The sequence below is a fragment of the Puma concolor genome, chromosome D1 (genome assembly GCF_028749965.1).
Source record: "Puma concolor isolate L17-30 chromosome D1, mPumCon1.1.hap2, whole genome shotgun sequence".
In the NCBI taxonomy this organism is placed as follows: Eukaryota; Metazoa; Chordata; class Mammalia; order Carnivora; family Felidae; genus Puma; species Puma concolor.
Window position 1 is genome coordinate 44,468,545 of NC_141676.1, and position 14,461 is coordinate 44,483,005.

The 14,461-nt window shown below is 48.9% G+C and overlaps 1 protein-coding gene and 1 long non-coding RNA gene across 2 annotated transcripts in view; one reads left to right on the forward strand and one right to left on the reverse strand.

Annotated features, from left to right (window-relative positions):
- The window catches only part of INSC (INSC spindle orientation adaptor protein), a 127,057-nt gene extending 116,501 nt beyond the window's left edge, over nucleotides 1-10,556 (reverse strand). Inside the window, exon 1 of the mRNA XM_086677906.1 lies at nucleotides 10,433-10,556. The gene's annotated coding sequence lies outside the window, so the exon portion shown is untranslated. The remainder of the gene's footprint in view (nucleotides 1-10,432) is intronic.
- Nucleotides 10,528-11,926, forward strand: LOC147576633 (uncharacterized). The gene is made up of 2 exons (XR_015240983.1): nucleotides 10,528-11,305; nucleotides 11,543-11,926. It is a non-coding gene; the product is annotated as an uncharacterized LOC147576633 (long non-coding RNA).
- The last annotated feature ends 2,535 nt before the right edge of the window (nucleotides 11,927-14,461 follow it).

Genomic DNA, 14,461 nt, shown 5'->3' on the forward strand with positions numbered 1-14,461 from the left:
ATTCAAAGCCAACGTTCTTCAAATAACCCACAAGGGCCTCGTGGTCTGGCTCAAATTATTGCACTGACCTCAACTCCTCTGATTTTCATTTCATTCCAGGCATCTTGACCTTCATGCTCTTCCTCAAGCATATGTCAGGGCTTTTGCCTTTACTCCTCCATTTGACTGCTCTTGCCCCAAATATTCATATTGCTTGCCCTCTCACTTCCTCCTGACCTCTGGTTAAATATCTACTTATCAGAATGTCTTGACCCTATATAGATGTATAAACCCTCCCCCACCTTTGGGACTTCCTTGCCCTTCTTGTATTTCTCCATAGCGCTCAGCATCATTTGCATACTGTATGTCAACCTATTCACTGTCCGTCTTCACACACCAGAAAGCAGATTCTACAAGGGCATGTGTTTTGCTCACTGCTGTACTCCCAGTGCCTAGAACAATGCATGGCACACAATGGGTACTAGGTGGGTAATTGTTGACTGGATGAGTGAGGGGTTGAGTGAATAAGTCTGTAACTGAGATCTTTGGCACCTTTGGTCATTTTTCTAAGATGCTCTTATCTGATGCGGTTGCCATTATCCTGTCTGCTCAGTTCCAGCCCTGTCCCATGTCACAACAGATGGACAGCACACATTCTTGGGTTTTTTTTTTTTTTTTTTTTTTTTGTAAATGATGAACCTAAGAGAACTGAAGGAGCATCTTCTTGGGGGTGGGCGGAGGGGAGGGCAGGATTAGTCTACTGCCTGGTTCCTAATGCCACATTTTAAAATCCTGTTCTCCCTATTCCCCCCAGCCTCTTTGCAGATTCTACCCAGTTAAAAGTGCAATTCTAGGAGAAAATGAAGAAGAAAACGAAAGCATCCTCTTTTCCTTGGTATAGCTCACAATAAGTTGCGTTTCTCTTTCTCTTTGGACCAAGTCCCAAACACCTTTGCAGAGCCCAGCTACCACCTTCCATCTATCTGATCAAGGAGCCTAATTCCTAAACTCTCATCACACAGAAAGAGGGGACAGGACACTAGAAGAGCAGAAAGTGAGATAAGAGAAGCAATCACTGTGGCAGCTTCTGGTCTCCCTTTCTTCGTGATGACACCCTGTAATCACATAGGCCCTCAAACAGCTCAGTGACATCTCCCCACCCTGATGGTCTCTCTTCACCTGAGCTTCTGGGCTGTGAGGACCATGTGAGAGATGGATGAAGAGGGGGATGCAGGTGATTCACCAGCCTGGAGTCCTGCCATAAATCCAATATAAATTCTTGTTTGTGTCTGGACAAGTAGGTGTTGGGGGGGGCGGTGCATAAGACTGAATGAAGGCAAAATAGATCATTGAATGAGTGAGAAATGCAAGCGTGAGTGAGCCACTGTGACTGAATAGGCTGTCTGTCCTAGTGTTAATGGTCTTGTTGCAAGGATGGCTTGCTGGGCTTAGTAAGACACCTGTCTGAATTCTCTTGCAGACCTAAGCCTAGGGCAGTCTTAGGGGTGGGGAGGAGAGTGTTAGCTCCTGACCCATGTAATGTATTATGCAAATAACTCTCAACCTCCAAGGATTCTTCATAAGTTTGTAAAGATCCTTCGTATAAGTTTTATAGCCATAGAGCCAAGTCAGAACCACCTCGAGGCCCCTTAGATCTCCTGTATCCTCTACAAACCAGAGATGGAGAAACCACAGCTCACGGATGCCTTCTGACCTAGATCCCTTCTGCAGGGAGCTCCTTAGAATAATCTAGGAATTAGATGTCATCTATCACCAGTCCCCCAAATGTTGCTGACTAGGTCTACTTTGTTTGCCCAGAAAATGGTAAGATCTCGGCGGGCGGGGTGGGGGAGGGAAGGCTGATAGGCACGCATCTCAAATGGCCATATGTCCTAAAATGAATTATTATATTCTTCCCTACATCTACTTCTTCCTTAGAATTTTTATTCTACTGAATGCCACCATCATCTATCTGGTTGTTCAGCTGATAAAACTTCATTCACTCATTCATTCATCCATCCAACAAATATTTGTGGCATGTGTCAGTAACATGCTAACTGCTAGCATAAAGCAATGAGCAAAACCAGACATGGCACCAGCGCTCACAGAGCTCATCATCAAATCGGAAAAAGAGGCATTATCATGTAATAACTGTAAATAAATGTAAAGTTGCAACTATGATAAACCTTTGAAGGAGGTACGTGGTGTTTTAAAGCCTTATAAAATGGGATTTGACCTAGTCATGGAGGTCATGGAAGTGATAACTGAGCTGAGAACTGAGAGGTAAGTAGGGATTCAGTATGTGAAGAGGTGAAGGAAGAGAGTTCTAAGCAGAGGAACGAGCAAGTGCAAAGACCAATGGCAGGAGGGAGCCTGACAAGCCCAAGGTACCCAGACAAGGCCAGAGTGACAGAAGGGGGTGGGGGGTTGCTGGGTAGAAGGATGTGGGAGATGGTAGTAGGGTTGGACAAACAAGACCTGGGAGGATTTACTGCAGATCAATAGGAAGCAACTGAAGTATTTTTAGGGAGGGAAATGACATGAACAAGTTGTGTTTTGACAGGCACTCTGGCTGCTGTGTGGAGAACAAATTGGATAGAGCACGGACACAGCCAGACCAGTTAGCAGGGCCCTGTGGTACTCCAGAAAGATGAAAATGGTGCCTTGAACCAGATGATCCTAGTGGAGATGAACGAAAGTGATGAATTTGAGAGATATTTATAAGAGAACAGCAACCAGACTTGGTGATAGATTGGACACGGGCTCTGGGACAGAGGTGCTGAGGATGACTGCTGGCACACTCTGACGTGTGTGGCTGCGTAGATGAAGCAGCTGTTCAAGGAGATCTGACAGACCTGAAGGACCATACAGGAATAGGACAGTGCAGGGGAAGAACCCAGAAATTCCGTTTTGGACATGTGGAGTTTGGGGGTCCCCTTTGGACATGGGAGTTTGGGAGTGACTTTTTTGTTTCCCTCCTTTTCTAAAAAAAATTTTTTTTGATGTTTATTTACTTTTGAGACACAGAGAGAGAGAAAGAGAGAGACAGAGACAGAGAAACAGAGCACAAACAGGGGAGGGGTAGAGAAAGAGGGAGACACAAAATCCGAAGCAGGCTGCGGGCTCCAGGCTCTGAGCTGTCAGCACAGAGCCTGACATGGGACTCGAACTCACGGACTGCAAGATCATGACCTGAGCCACCCAGGAGCCCCATCTCCCTCACTTTCTACATTTGACCAGTCACCTGATTCTACCTCCTTTCCATCCTGTCATAATTAAAGTCCTTGTAATTATTTCCTGGATAATTTAAACAATATCCAGGCTCTCATTAAATATCACCTCCTCAAAGAGGCCCTCTCTGATCACCCAATCTAAAGTACCCTCACCCTATTACTCTCTATTTTATTCACTTGTTTTTTTTTTCTTTCTGAAAACATATAATAAATAACCTGTTGTGCTTTTTATTATAAAAATAAATATGCACATATATGTACATGTCTTAGCTCCGTTTGCTCAGAGGGCAGAGAACCAATGATACACCAAAAGCAAGGTACCCCAGAACTTGGTTTCTAAATACCATTCTCCACCAAGAGGATCCAGGGCTTCTTGGAGAAATGGCTGATTCCAGGTCCAGAGCAAGAAAAAATAAAATAAGCCTAGAACTTCTTGCGACAGCAGTGAGTAAGCAAGTGCACAGAGAATCATGGAGACAAGGCACAAAGAAACGGGAGTCGGTTTGCAAAGCCTCCCACTGATCAAATCTGGGGCAATTTGAATATCAAAATAAAATACATTAATTGGTTAGAACCCACTGAATAAATTAAAAAATCCGTTGAGTTCATAGTGATGAAAGAAGGGAGGGAGAGAAAGAGAGAGAAAAGGAGAAAGGAAAGATCTTGTCAATGGTAGAGTGCCAACTAATAAACAGAAGAAACTATGCATTCAAAAGTGTCAGTGATGACAAAATTAGTGGGTAAAAGTTTGACGAGGAACAGGATATTTGCATAATCTTTGAAAATATCTCTCCACAAATTACTTATTAATTACAAAGGGGAAAACAGTAATTTCACACTGGAGAAACTGGCAAACATCACCGTAAGCAAGTGATGATGGCTTCCATCACCAGCACAGGGACAGTCCCCACATCCTGGGCTTGCGAATATGATAGCCGCACTTTACTAGTGTTCCTGCCCAAAATGCATACTCTAACCATGCACTGCCATCAGATAAGTCCAAATGGAGGGATATTCAGCCTAATAACTGACCTGTACTATTCAAAAACATAAAGGTCAGGAAAGACAGAGCAGAGGAATTGCTGTGGATTTAAGGAGACCATGGACACATGACAACAAAATGCAGTTTGTGGAGTGCATCCTGAGTGGAGCAAGAAAGAAAAAGCCTACTGTGGTAGGAGACTATTCTTTTTTTAAGGAAATACACACGGAAGTATTTGGGGGTGAACAGGTATCATGCCTCTAACTTCCTCTTAAATATATCAGAAATATGAATATTTTATATATATTCATATATACATATATACCATAAAACAATGAATATAATAAACAACAATAAGATACATTATAGACAACTAAAATATACACAAATAATAAAAATAATTTTTATATTATTGGAGAGAGACGGAACAAAAACAAAAAAGTAAATGAAGCATCCTCTAAGTGGCTAAGGGATTTGGATAGAGAGGGATTTTTTTTTCACCAGTCTTGCAATCTTCCCTTAATTTGATATGATATCAAAATTAAAAGTGACATATAAATTGTTTTTTTTTTATGTTTGTTGAATGAATGAGTGAGCCCACATCCATGATCCTCCCCTGCCTACTGCCTAAAGCGCCTAGTGGCTGTCCATAACTGGCATGATAAAATCCAAACACCTCAACACAGCTTTCAAGGCCTGACATCATTCAGTAGCACTTTGAAATGTCTCTCACCTCATTTCTCATCACTATCGATGACCCATGCCACGCACTCCAGTCCCCCAAGCTTACCACTCTAGACAATGCTTCTGTGCCTAGCATGCGCTGGTCTCTCAGCCTAGAATGCCCTCCTCTTATCCTCCTAGAAACTTCCTGTTATCTTGAGGATCCAAGAGTTTTCACCTCTAGGAAGGCCTCTCTGATTGCCCCAATATGAGATAACACTTCCTCTTCTGAAGCGCCAATACCTTCAGTATCTGCTGTAATCCTGTCCCCGGGGACAGGCCTGCCATTCTTTGCTTATAGGCCTCATTGTTTACAAGCCACATGGTCTGACTGCAGCTGGGAGACTAGGCTATGCCCCACTCCCAGATTCCCAGTGCCTTGAAAAGATTCTGGCACACCACCGGGTCTCAATTAATATTTGAGGCATGAATGAACGAATAATAGTAAGTGACCTTTCTGCATCTTCCGAGAGGTCCCCCTGCCTTCATTATCCTCAAAAACTACAGAGAGTGAGGGAAATTAGTTCTGCCCTTGTTTTACACACATGGCAAGTAAGGCCCAGAGAAAGTAAGATAACACAGTGTACCCAGAGGCTGAGCTCGAGCTGGAGTCAGTCGAGCCAATCAGTCCAGGGTTCTTTCCCAGAAGGTGAGTGGGATAAGAAGGAAGGATATGCCATTCAGGCTTCCCCTATTCTATGTCAGACACTCCACTTCAATAAACTTTCAAGTTCTGGCAACACCATAGCGTAAGGAGGAACCCCACTTTACAGACTAGGAAACCGAGGCTCCAAGTCAGATCCGTCTGACTGCAAAGCCCATGCTCTTTCCTCTGCACATTGCTGATATGTGCAGCCTTCATCTGACCCTCTATCAAAGGCAGGGAGGCAGCCTGAGTCCATCATTCTGTCCTTTAAACCAGCACCACACATGGGCCCACAATGCAGCCCACACACCCAGACCACAGGCTGCACTTCACATGGTTTCCAAACCCAGGATATTTGGGTTGTAAGACAAAACCTCCATTTCCCCAGCAGAAAGTGAACACTACGCAGTTACTCGGCCAAATTGCTGATGCCTACAGACACTGCATCATGCTGAACAGGGTCTGGTCTGCCCAGAGACGTCCTCAGAGGATCCTGGGCTCCCCCAGAGCTTGGCGCTGAGGGGACCCTGGAGCTGGGGGAGGGAGACCGAGCTGGCTGGATCACAGAGTCTGGGTGGAGGCTCCACGCCACCCCTGCTTCCCACAAAGCGGCAGTCTCCATCTGAGGCTGCAAAGGCCAATGATGCTGATGATGTTCAAGTTCTGGGGCCAGAGAAGTCAGATCCTTAGCCCTTCCCCAGGTGGCCTAAAGGGGTGGGTTTTCCTGTTTTAAAGCCTTTGAACAGGAGGGGTCATTGGCGGACATTGACTACCGACTCTGACGTCAGACAGACCTGGAATGGAGTCATGGCCAGCTCTTAACCTCACTGTGCTTCAGTGTCTCATAGGGTTGTTCCAGAGCTTCCATGAAACAAAGGATGCAAAGAACCTAACACTGGGCTGGCCTGTAGCAGGTACTAAATAAATGGGAGTAACCGTGAGTGGCTCCAGCAACTGCTAGGCCTGACGCACTCTTGCTGGATTTTAAACCTGTTCTCACTTAGTTGAGCTTAAAGGCCAGGGAACACCCCGAATCCTCAGCAGAGACACAATCAAATCTTAGCCTTACCTTTCTGAGAGGACATTTTCCCCGGGAAGGAGCAAGCCCCATACCTGCGCCAGCCACCAGCACATCACCCAGGACCAGATATTTCCTGGGGGCCTCGGGCCAAGGACTCCTCCTTCCCACTTTGTAACCAAATGCTTATGGGAGGAGTAATCTTAAATGTGGTTAACAGCCACCAGGTGGGGAGGGTGGGGGGAGGTGCAAATTAATGCTTACTGAGAAGCAGAATCCCAAAACAACGCCTGAAAGGCCACCATTAGAATCCTTCCAATCATTCGCTAGTGCTAAACACTGCCTCCCACTGCTGCACTTGCCAAACATTAGGAGCCTTGGGTAGAATAAAATAATCAGTCTTGGAATCAATCAGTTAGAAGTCTTACCAACCTTCAGTGCGGCATGCAGAGGCCCCCTGGTGATCCACATCTCTTACAGATAAGAGGTGACAAAGGACTCCCTAACCACTGGGAAGACTTAAGAACCCACCCCCCATTGGGAAGGAGAAAAAAGTGAGCATTTTTCTATGGCCTCACAGGTCCAGAAAAGGAGACAGAAAAGTCCCCTTGTATGTCCCTCCCCATTCCAGACCCCAGACCCCTCATCCTGAGCTCTGGTTCCAGAAGAGCCATCCTGATCAGAGACCATGTGGTCCATGCCGGGGGAGGCAGAGCTCAAGTCCAAGAGACACAGACCTTCCAGCAGAGCCCTGGGCCTAGGCAGGGTCACATGAAGAAGGGGTGGCCATGGGGCCAGGGCCAGACTTAGGGCAGGGGTCAAACTCCTTTGGGCATCTAGACACTCAGGCTTTTGAGACAGGGAGGAGCTGGCAGCTGAGGCAGTCAGAGCAAGGGGCATTTATAAATGGCCCAATTCATTCTCAACAATCCCCATTGTCTGAGCCAGCACAGAGATGGACATTATCTCCCAGAGCCGCTAAAAAGAAAAGCCCCAAGACATGGTCACGAAACTGAGTCCAAAGATACAGAAGCCAAAAATCGAGACACGGCTTGAAAACCAAGTGAAATATTTGAAACTGGAGCTGTCCCCCTCAAAAATCTATGCAACATGCTTCCCATCCTCATAGGCAAATAAAATGCTTAAGGCTGGCTTTTCATTTATTTATCCTGATTATCACAAAGGATGTGGGAGTTTACATTTAAATGTATACTATAAAGGTGTCAAAGCATAAATGAAAAGTAAAGCCAGGGTTCCAATTAACACAGTGACTAAGATGGAGCAATATGATGGACTAAGAGCTTCCCAGCAGCCAGAGTAAGAAGAGAAACACACAGGTTATGTCATGAGCTCAGGAGTCACACAGACCTGTAGAAATCTCTTGAGCACTGTAAGCTTCAATTTCCTTATCAGGAAAAAAAAAGTGGGAATATTAGCCTAAAAAAGCTGTTGTGAAAAGCAAATGAGACAAAGCATATACTAGAGAGTCAGTAAATATGCTTTTATTACCTTTTATCATGCTTTTATGCATGATTACACATGTCATTATTACCATTAGGCTGTTGTCTGATTTCTCCTCCTTGAACTGGAAGTTTGTTAACTTACCGGGGTTACCCTGATGCTCTGTGATAACCCACTGTTGCTCTAAGCTCTGATTGACAGATATATGCACTTGATTAAGAGGCTGGGGGTGGGGGGGGAGTGGGGATTGCAGGGGAGGAAAGAGGCCAGGATTGAGTCACCATGAGTCCTCCGGTTTTCCAGTCTTTTCCTGAGTCCTAAGGTGGCTGGGGCTCCTATAAAGGTAAGGCTTGGGAAGGTATGCAGACTTCCTCCCCACCACCCCCTTCACTCTGCAAGAAGGCTGCGGGGGGGGGGGGGGGGGGGGGGCGGGGGGGGGAACACAGCCTCCCCTTATTTAACCATCCCTAAGGGTCAGGTAGGGGAGACTAGATCCCCGCACCCTGCTTAGGAAATGGCTGAAAATCATCTCTCCCGTGCATGTTAGGAGACTTGGTGGGGTGAGAGCTCAGGCACTCCTTGGACCAAACCATAAACACTAAGTAAGAAGACGGTCAATGTCATCTTTCTAACCTCCCAGCTGAAGGAACACATAAGTCTGGGCACCCCACTGAAGCCTGTCCAGAGGAGAATGACCAGGTAGAAGAGGTCCAGAAGCCATGATAACAATAACAACAACCTGATATTTTGGGTCACCCACTCCTCCAAGCACTGTTTAGTGTGTCCCCTAGGATCCCCAGGGAAAGGAGATCAGGGAGAACAAGATTGTGAAGGAAAGAGATAACCATTGGGGGAAGGGAGAGGAGCAAAGTCAAAGCTAGTAGCTCTTCCAGCCTAGCCTGAGACGGGAGACACTCAAATAGGGTTGATTAAAACCAAAGAGAAGGAATCCGCTCAGCTCCACTCACTGCCCCTGCCCTGGCCTCAGGCCACAAAGGTTCCTGGGGCTTTTCTACAGCAGGGGGAATCCAGAGTGCAACTACAGCCTGGCGCAAATTACAGGTGCTGTGCGGTGCCTCAGCCTGCAAGCCCGGCCTTTTCATTTGTTAAGAGGGTTAAGAGCTGCTTCTAAGTCTAGACCCTTAAGCCCCAGGCTCCACGGGAAGAATTGGTCCTAGATCACATGAGAAACCCACCAAGGGACCGTGTTACCATCTGCCCTGGACCCACAGCCAAAGCCTCTGACTTAAGATACTCCCTACGGCGGCCTGTTACTTGGACCCATTGTCCCAGGTGACATATGTAAGCTAAAGCAGACCCAAAAAGGGTGTCTGGAAGCTGAAAGCGCAGCAAGCCAGGGGGTGTGTGTGTACATATGCACATTCTACACACATAGGTGCCTGCTGCATACATGTCACTGTCCACGGGTGTGCATGTTGAAAGCATGTGAGTGTTTGCATGGATGTCCTGAGTGGAAGGGCATACAAGACTGGCGCACAGCGGCGTGTGTGGGCAGGAATGTGTGTTCGCATGCGCAGTTGTGAGTGTGCGGGTGTGGGTGCCCGATGAGTGTTTGTGGGTGGGCATGACTGTGTGGTCTGCTCACCCCCTCTCATTGTCCTCCTGACTCTTCTGGCATTACAGTGGGTTCCCCAAGCCGTCTCTTCACCCTGGCCAGCCAGCTGGGATCCCTCAGAGCCCCATCTCTTCCAGTGTTGGGCAAAGGCTCCGAGCTCCTGCCCTGCCTACGGTCCTGAGAAACCAAAGCCGCCAAATGACCCACAGAGAAGACACCCCAGCTGGGGGCAAGTCAAGTCACCTTAGAAAAATCTGAGTTCAGATAACACTCCTTTTTTTAAGCAGGCTGCATGCCCAGCAGGGGGTCCAATGCCAGTCTCAGAACCTTGAGATCGAGACTTGAACTGAGATCAAGAGTGGGGCACTCAACCAACTGAGCCACCCAGGCACCCCCAGACAGCATGCTTTATCCTCATTCTGTCCTCATCGCCTCACTCACACACATCCATCCATCCACACATGTGCTCTCTCAGCCCATCTGGAGCCTTCCTATCCCCACAGGAATGTACTTCCAGGAAAGCAGACAGGGTCTACACAGGGCTGTGCACAGACACACACGTGCCCCCGTGGGCATACTCCAGGCCCACCGACATACAAGTTCCCACACACCCTGATATACTTTCTCACCCATACTCATACCCTGTGACACATGCTAGAGAGTTCTACAGGCTAACACGTTGGCCCAGACACATCCCCTCCAACTGGCACTCCTACACCTACTGTCCGAATAGTCACAGGCATGCTCTGTCCCGGACTAGGGCTGGCGGACCCTGCGGGGCCGCCGACGGAGCCCGCCCAGCGGGTCTACTTACTCCGAGGGAGCGGGCGAGCCGGGTGTGCGCGGCGGCCAGCGGTGGCAGGGCGCAGCTGGGGCTCCGGAGGCCGGGCCAGCCGAGGGGCCGCCCGCTGCCCCGCGCCCCCGCCCCGCGCGGCCCCAGCCCGCCCACTCCCCGGGCGGCCCCAGGACCTTCCACGACAGCGCGCCCCCTGCCAAGCCTCTGTCCCGCGTCAGCCACCGCCGCCGCCGGGCCGCGAAGCTATTTTGGTGCCCCCTGGCAGTGGAAACGTCGCACTCTGGTCTGCGGGGAGCGCCGGAATGGGGACGCGGTCAGGCCTGATTAGAGACCTGGCTCACCCCGGGGCCCCCGTGGGAGTCAGGGCTGGGAAGCACCCGGAGGAGCCCACCAGACCGGGGTGCCCACGTGTGCCCCGCACGCCAACATCTGGAGAGGGGAAGGGAAGGGGCGGCGAGCGCTTCCCTCGGAGCTGAAACAAAACGGGGAGGGGTTTGGGTGCGGCTCACAAGCTCCGCGGAGGGAGCCGCCAAACTTTGAGCAGTCCCCAAATGCCCGGAATGAGCTTGGTTTATTCACCACAGGTGCTTCCCTTAGGAATCCGAGTCACCCGTATAAGATCACCGACCTCCGGATCACAGACCTGCCAAAAATGACAGAGGGTGTTTGGAGAGACTCATTCCCACTTTGGGCACATCAGACTTCCCCTCTGGACTTCTCTGTTCCCCATGGCCCATCTAGAAAAGAAGGCTGATTCCTCCCCAAAAGCTCAGGAATGTTGCATTCCTGAACTGGAAGGAAGCTGCAAGGTCATTCCATCCAACCCCCTCCACTCTGCCATGAATCCAAGGGCGCCAGAAGGGCCTCTACCCAATCTGGGGGATCACCAAGGTAAGTCAACCCTAGCCTCCCTTGGGCGCTGTTCCTAAGCTTGCACCCTCTAGTTGGCAGGAAGTCCTCCTTGGCATCTAACCTAAATCCCTCATGTGCAAACTATGTCAATATGCCTGCACTCCGTGTTCTAGGAGGAGGAGGAGGCCAGCTCCATCCCCATAACACAATGACTGCTCCAAGGTCCCATCTCAGCCTTCTCTTCCTTGATGCTGACACCATCGTGCCCTTTTTCAGGCCCTGGCTAACAATGGCCACTGCACCCTGACCCTGGACATGTTGCAGCTCCTGACATTCACCCAACTGCCTCAGCTCTCTGGGGACCCCAGACTCTGCGTGTCCGAGCCACTCCAAGGAGCCAGCTTCACCTACAGCCTGCATCTATCCAGGACAGCCTGACTCCATTCCCCAGGCCCTTGAGAGGGGTTTCAGTTCCTGTCTCAACCAAGCCTGTCTCAGGGCCTGGGGACAGAACTTAGGCTCCAGCCGCCCACCTGGCTGGGCATTAACACTGGAGCCACAGCCTTCCTCAGATGGGCAAAGGTTGCAGAATCTTTTCTCTGAGTCCGTTTCCAGTAAATTGGGTTGTATAATAAAGATAGTCTGGACTTTCTCCTTAAAGAGACCTGACTTTGCATCTTGCCTCTACTACTTTTTAGCTGTGTGTCCTTGGACAAGTCATTTAACCTCTCTGAGACTCAGCTTTCCCATATTTACAGTGGGAATCATAGTAATTCTGCCTAGCTCATAGGTTGTTAAAAACATGAGATGAGATCAGGAATGTAAAAGTACCAGGAAAGTGAAGGTATTTTTTAGCATGCTAGTAATGGAATGAGGCTTAGATCATAAACACGATAGATACTGGCAAAAACCTCAGAAATCTTTTATTTCCAGGACCAAATTCTGTGCCCGGGTTTCCAAGGAAGAGAGGAACAGACTTGGTTTGCTAGAGGTTCCCTCTATGAATGTCCCCCACCGTGCATTCCCACACACACACACACACACACACACACACACACACACACACACACACACACACACTTTCCCAGATACATACGGCACAGCCGAGCCTCCTGGCCTCCTGTCGTCCCCATAGGCCCCAGCCGCCTATACCCTCGCTGGCCGCCTCTCCATTCCCGGGAGGCCGCCTCATGGCTCCAGTCTTGGCTGCAGCAACTCCAAATCTCCCTACAGAGGCCACCGCAGGCAACTCCTCTCTCCTTGCCCATCTTTCTGGGCCATGGCTCCAGCAAGGCCTGCGACTCGAAGGCAAAGGTGGCAGAGACCTTGTCTAAGGCAGTTCAGAATTGAGGCTGCCCAAGGGAACTCAGAGCTGGAACATCATCCCCCCTGACCCCCTCCCCTCTGTCTGCCTGGCTTCCCAGTACTGTCCTGTTTAATTCTTAATGGAAATTCCATCCCTAGCGCCGGCCTGGCTGGCTCAGGGAGTCCAGGTTTGGGCCAACAGCAAACTCCACCCAGAGACAGGAGGCCCGGGGCTGCCTGGCCATATAAACACAGATACAACCATATGCACATACATATATACACACATGAGCAGAGAGACTTGCCCAGAGACATTCACAGATTCAGAGATTCTCACCCAGACACAACCGTGCATGGAAAGATAATAGGCATTACAATCACTAAAACTTAGGGCACCGTGCTAAGTACTTTGCAGATTTCAACTTCCCTAATCCGTCCAACAACACTGGGTTCTGGTATTATCCCCAATGTACACATGAGGAAACTGAGGCACAGGGAGGCTAAGTAACTTGCATAAGGCATCTAGTAACAATAGCCTAACACAGGAATACTAAAAATTGTGTTAAGAGGCTTATGTGCATTTTCATCTTGCCACTGTACTCACTTTTAGTGGAAGGTACTATTATCCCCATTATACAGACAAGGAAAATGAAGGTCAAATGGTTTAAATCACCACCTGTGACCTCACAGCTTGTGAGATGCAGGAAGATTTTACACAGATATGCATGGGAATCCACAGATGAACATGGAAACACACAGGTAAAGAGATACATGCACACACACACACACACACACACACACACTCAGAGGCACAACCAAAAGAAGCTTCAGGGATTATTCAGAGCTGCCTCAGGCAAAGGTCTGCTGTAGTCTGACTCCATGTTTTTCCTTTCCAGCTCCACCAACTTCACAAATCACTTTAGAAAGAGCAAGTTTGGACCTAAATGGAGGGAAGATTTCAGGTTTACAGTTCAGTCAGGCAGGTCAATAGTGAACCCCACCTCAGCCCCACATCTGGTTTGCCCAGCATACACGACAAGGTCAGTGGAAGAAGGCTCAGATCCCTTTTCTGAAGGGATCTGTAGGGACCTCAGAGACTCTGTCAAGGAGCTGGCCTAGGAGGGCTCCCAGCCTCCAGGACCAGATGAAGGTGGACAAGACCCATAAAACAGGGTACAGCACAGCACGAGAGCCTTAGGTAGAACAGGGCATGTGTTGCCTAAGAGAGCTAGAGCCATATTGCACATGTGACAAGACTTTGGTGGGAGGGGAAATGGAGGAAAAGACAGGGCAGGGCCATGATGTAGGCAAAATCCAGAGCCCAGAGAGTTGAGAGAACAAGCATGAGGAAAGAAAGAGGAGTTTAGTATCCAAGAATTTGTCCACTGCTTGAAGCTCCCATGCTAAGCTGGACATCTCCAAGCAGGGCCTGTGCTGGCCCTGGGCCTCCTCCCAAGCAGCCCCACAAGAGAGCACCCAGAAAGGCCCCATCTCTACTGTCCCTTGTGGTTTCCCATCCATATCCCCATCCCAGAATCCCTGTTTGTGCTGCCACGAGCCCATCCACTCTGTGGTCCGGGAATAGCTCGACAGGGCAGCCCCAGGAGGCATCTGGATCGGAAAAGGTCTTTAGGAGAGGATCGCTGAACCCTCACAAATGAACCTGGGATCACATTGTCAGGCAAGGGCTCTAAGAAATGGAGACATTTTGAGTCTGAGAATTTGCATTTCTACAAAGTTCCCCCACAGTTGCTACCAGCCTGGGTGTCATACTATGAGAACTCCTGCTTTATAGAACAAGAGAAAGTCAGAGGTCATTCCAGCTCAAAAGTAAACGTGTGACCTAACTTCAGAGTGCAAATGGTTTCTTCTGCAAGGTCCCTGAAGAAA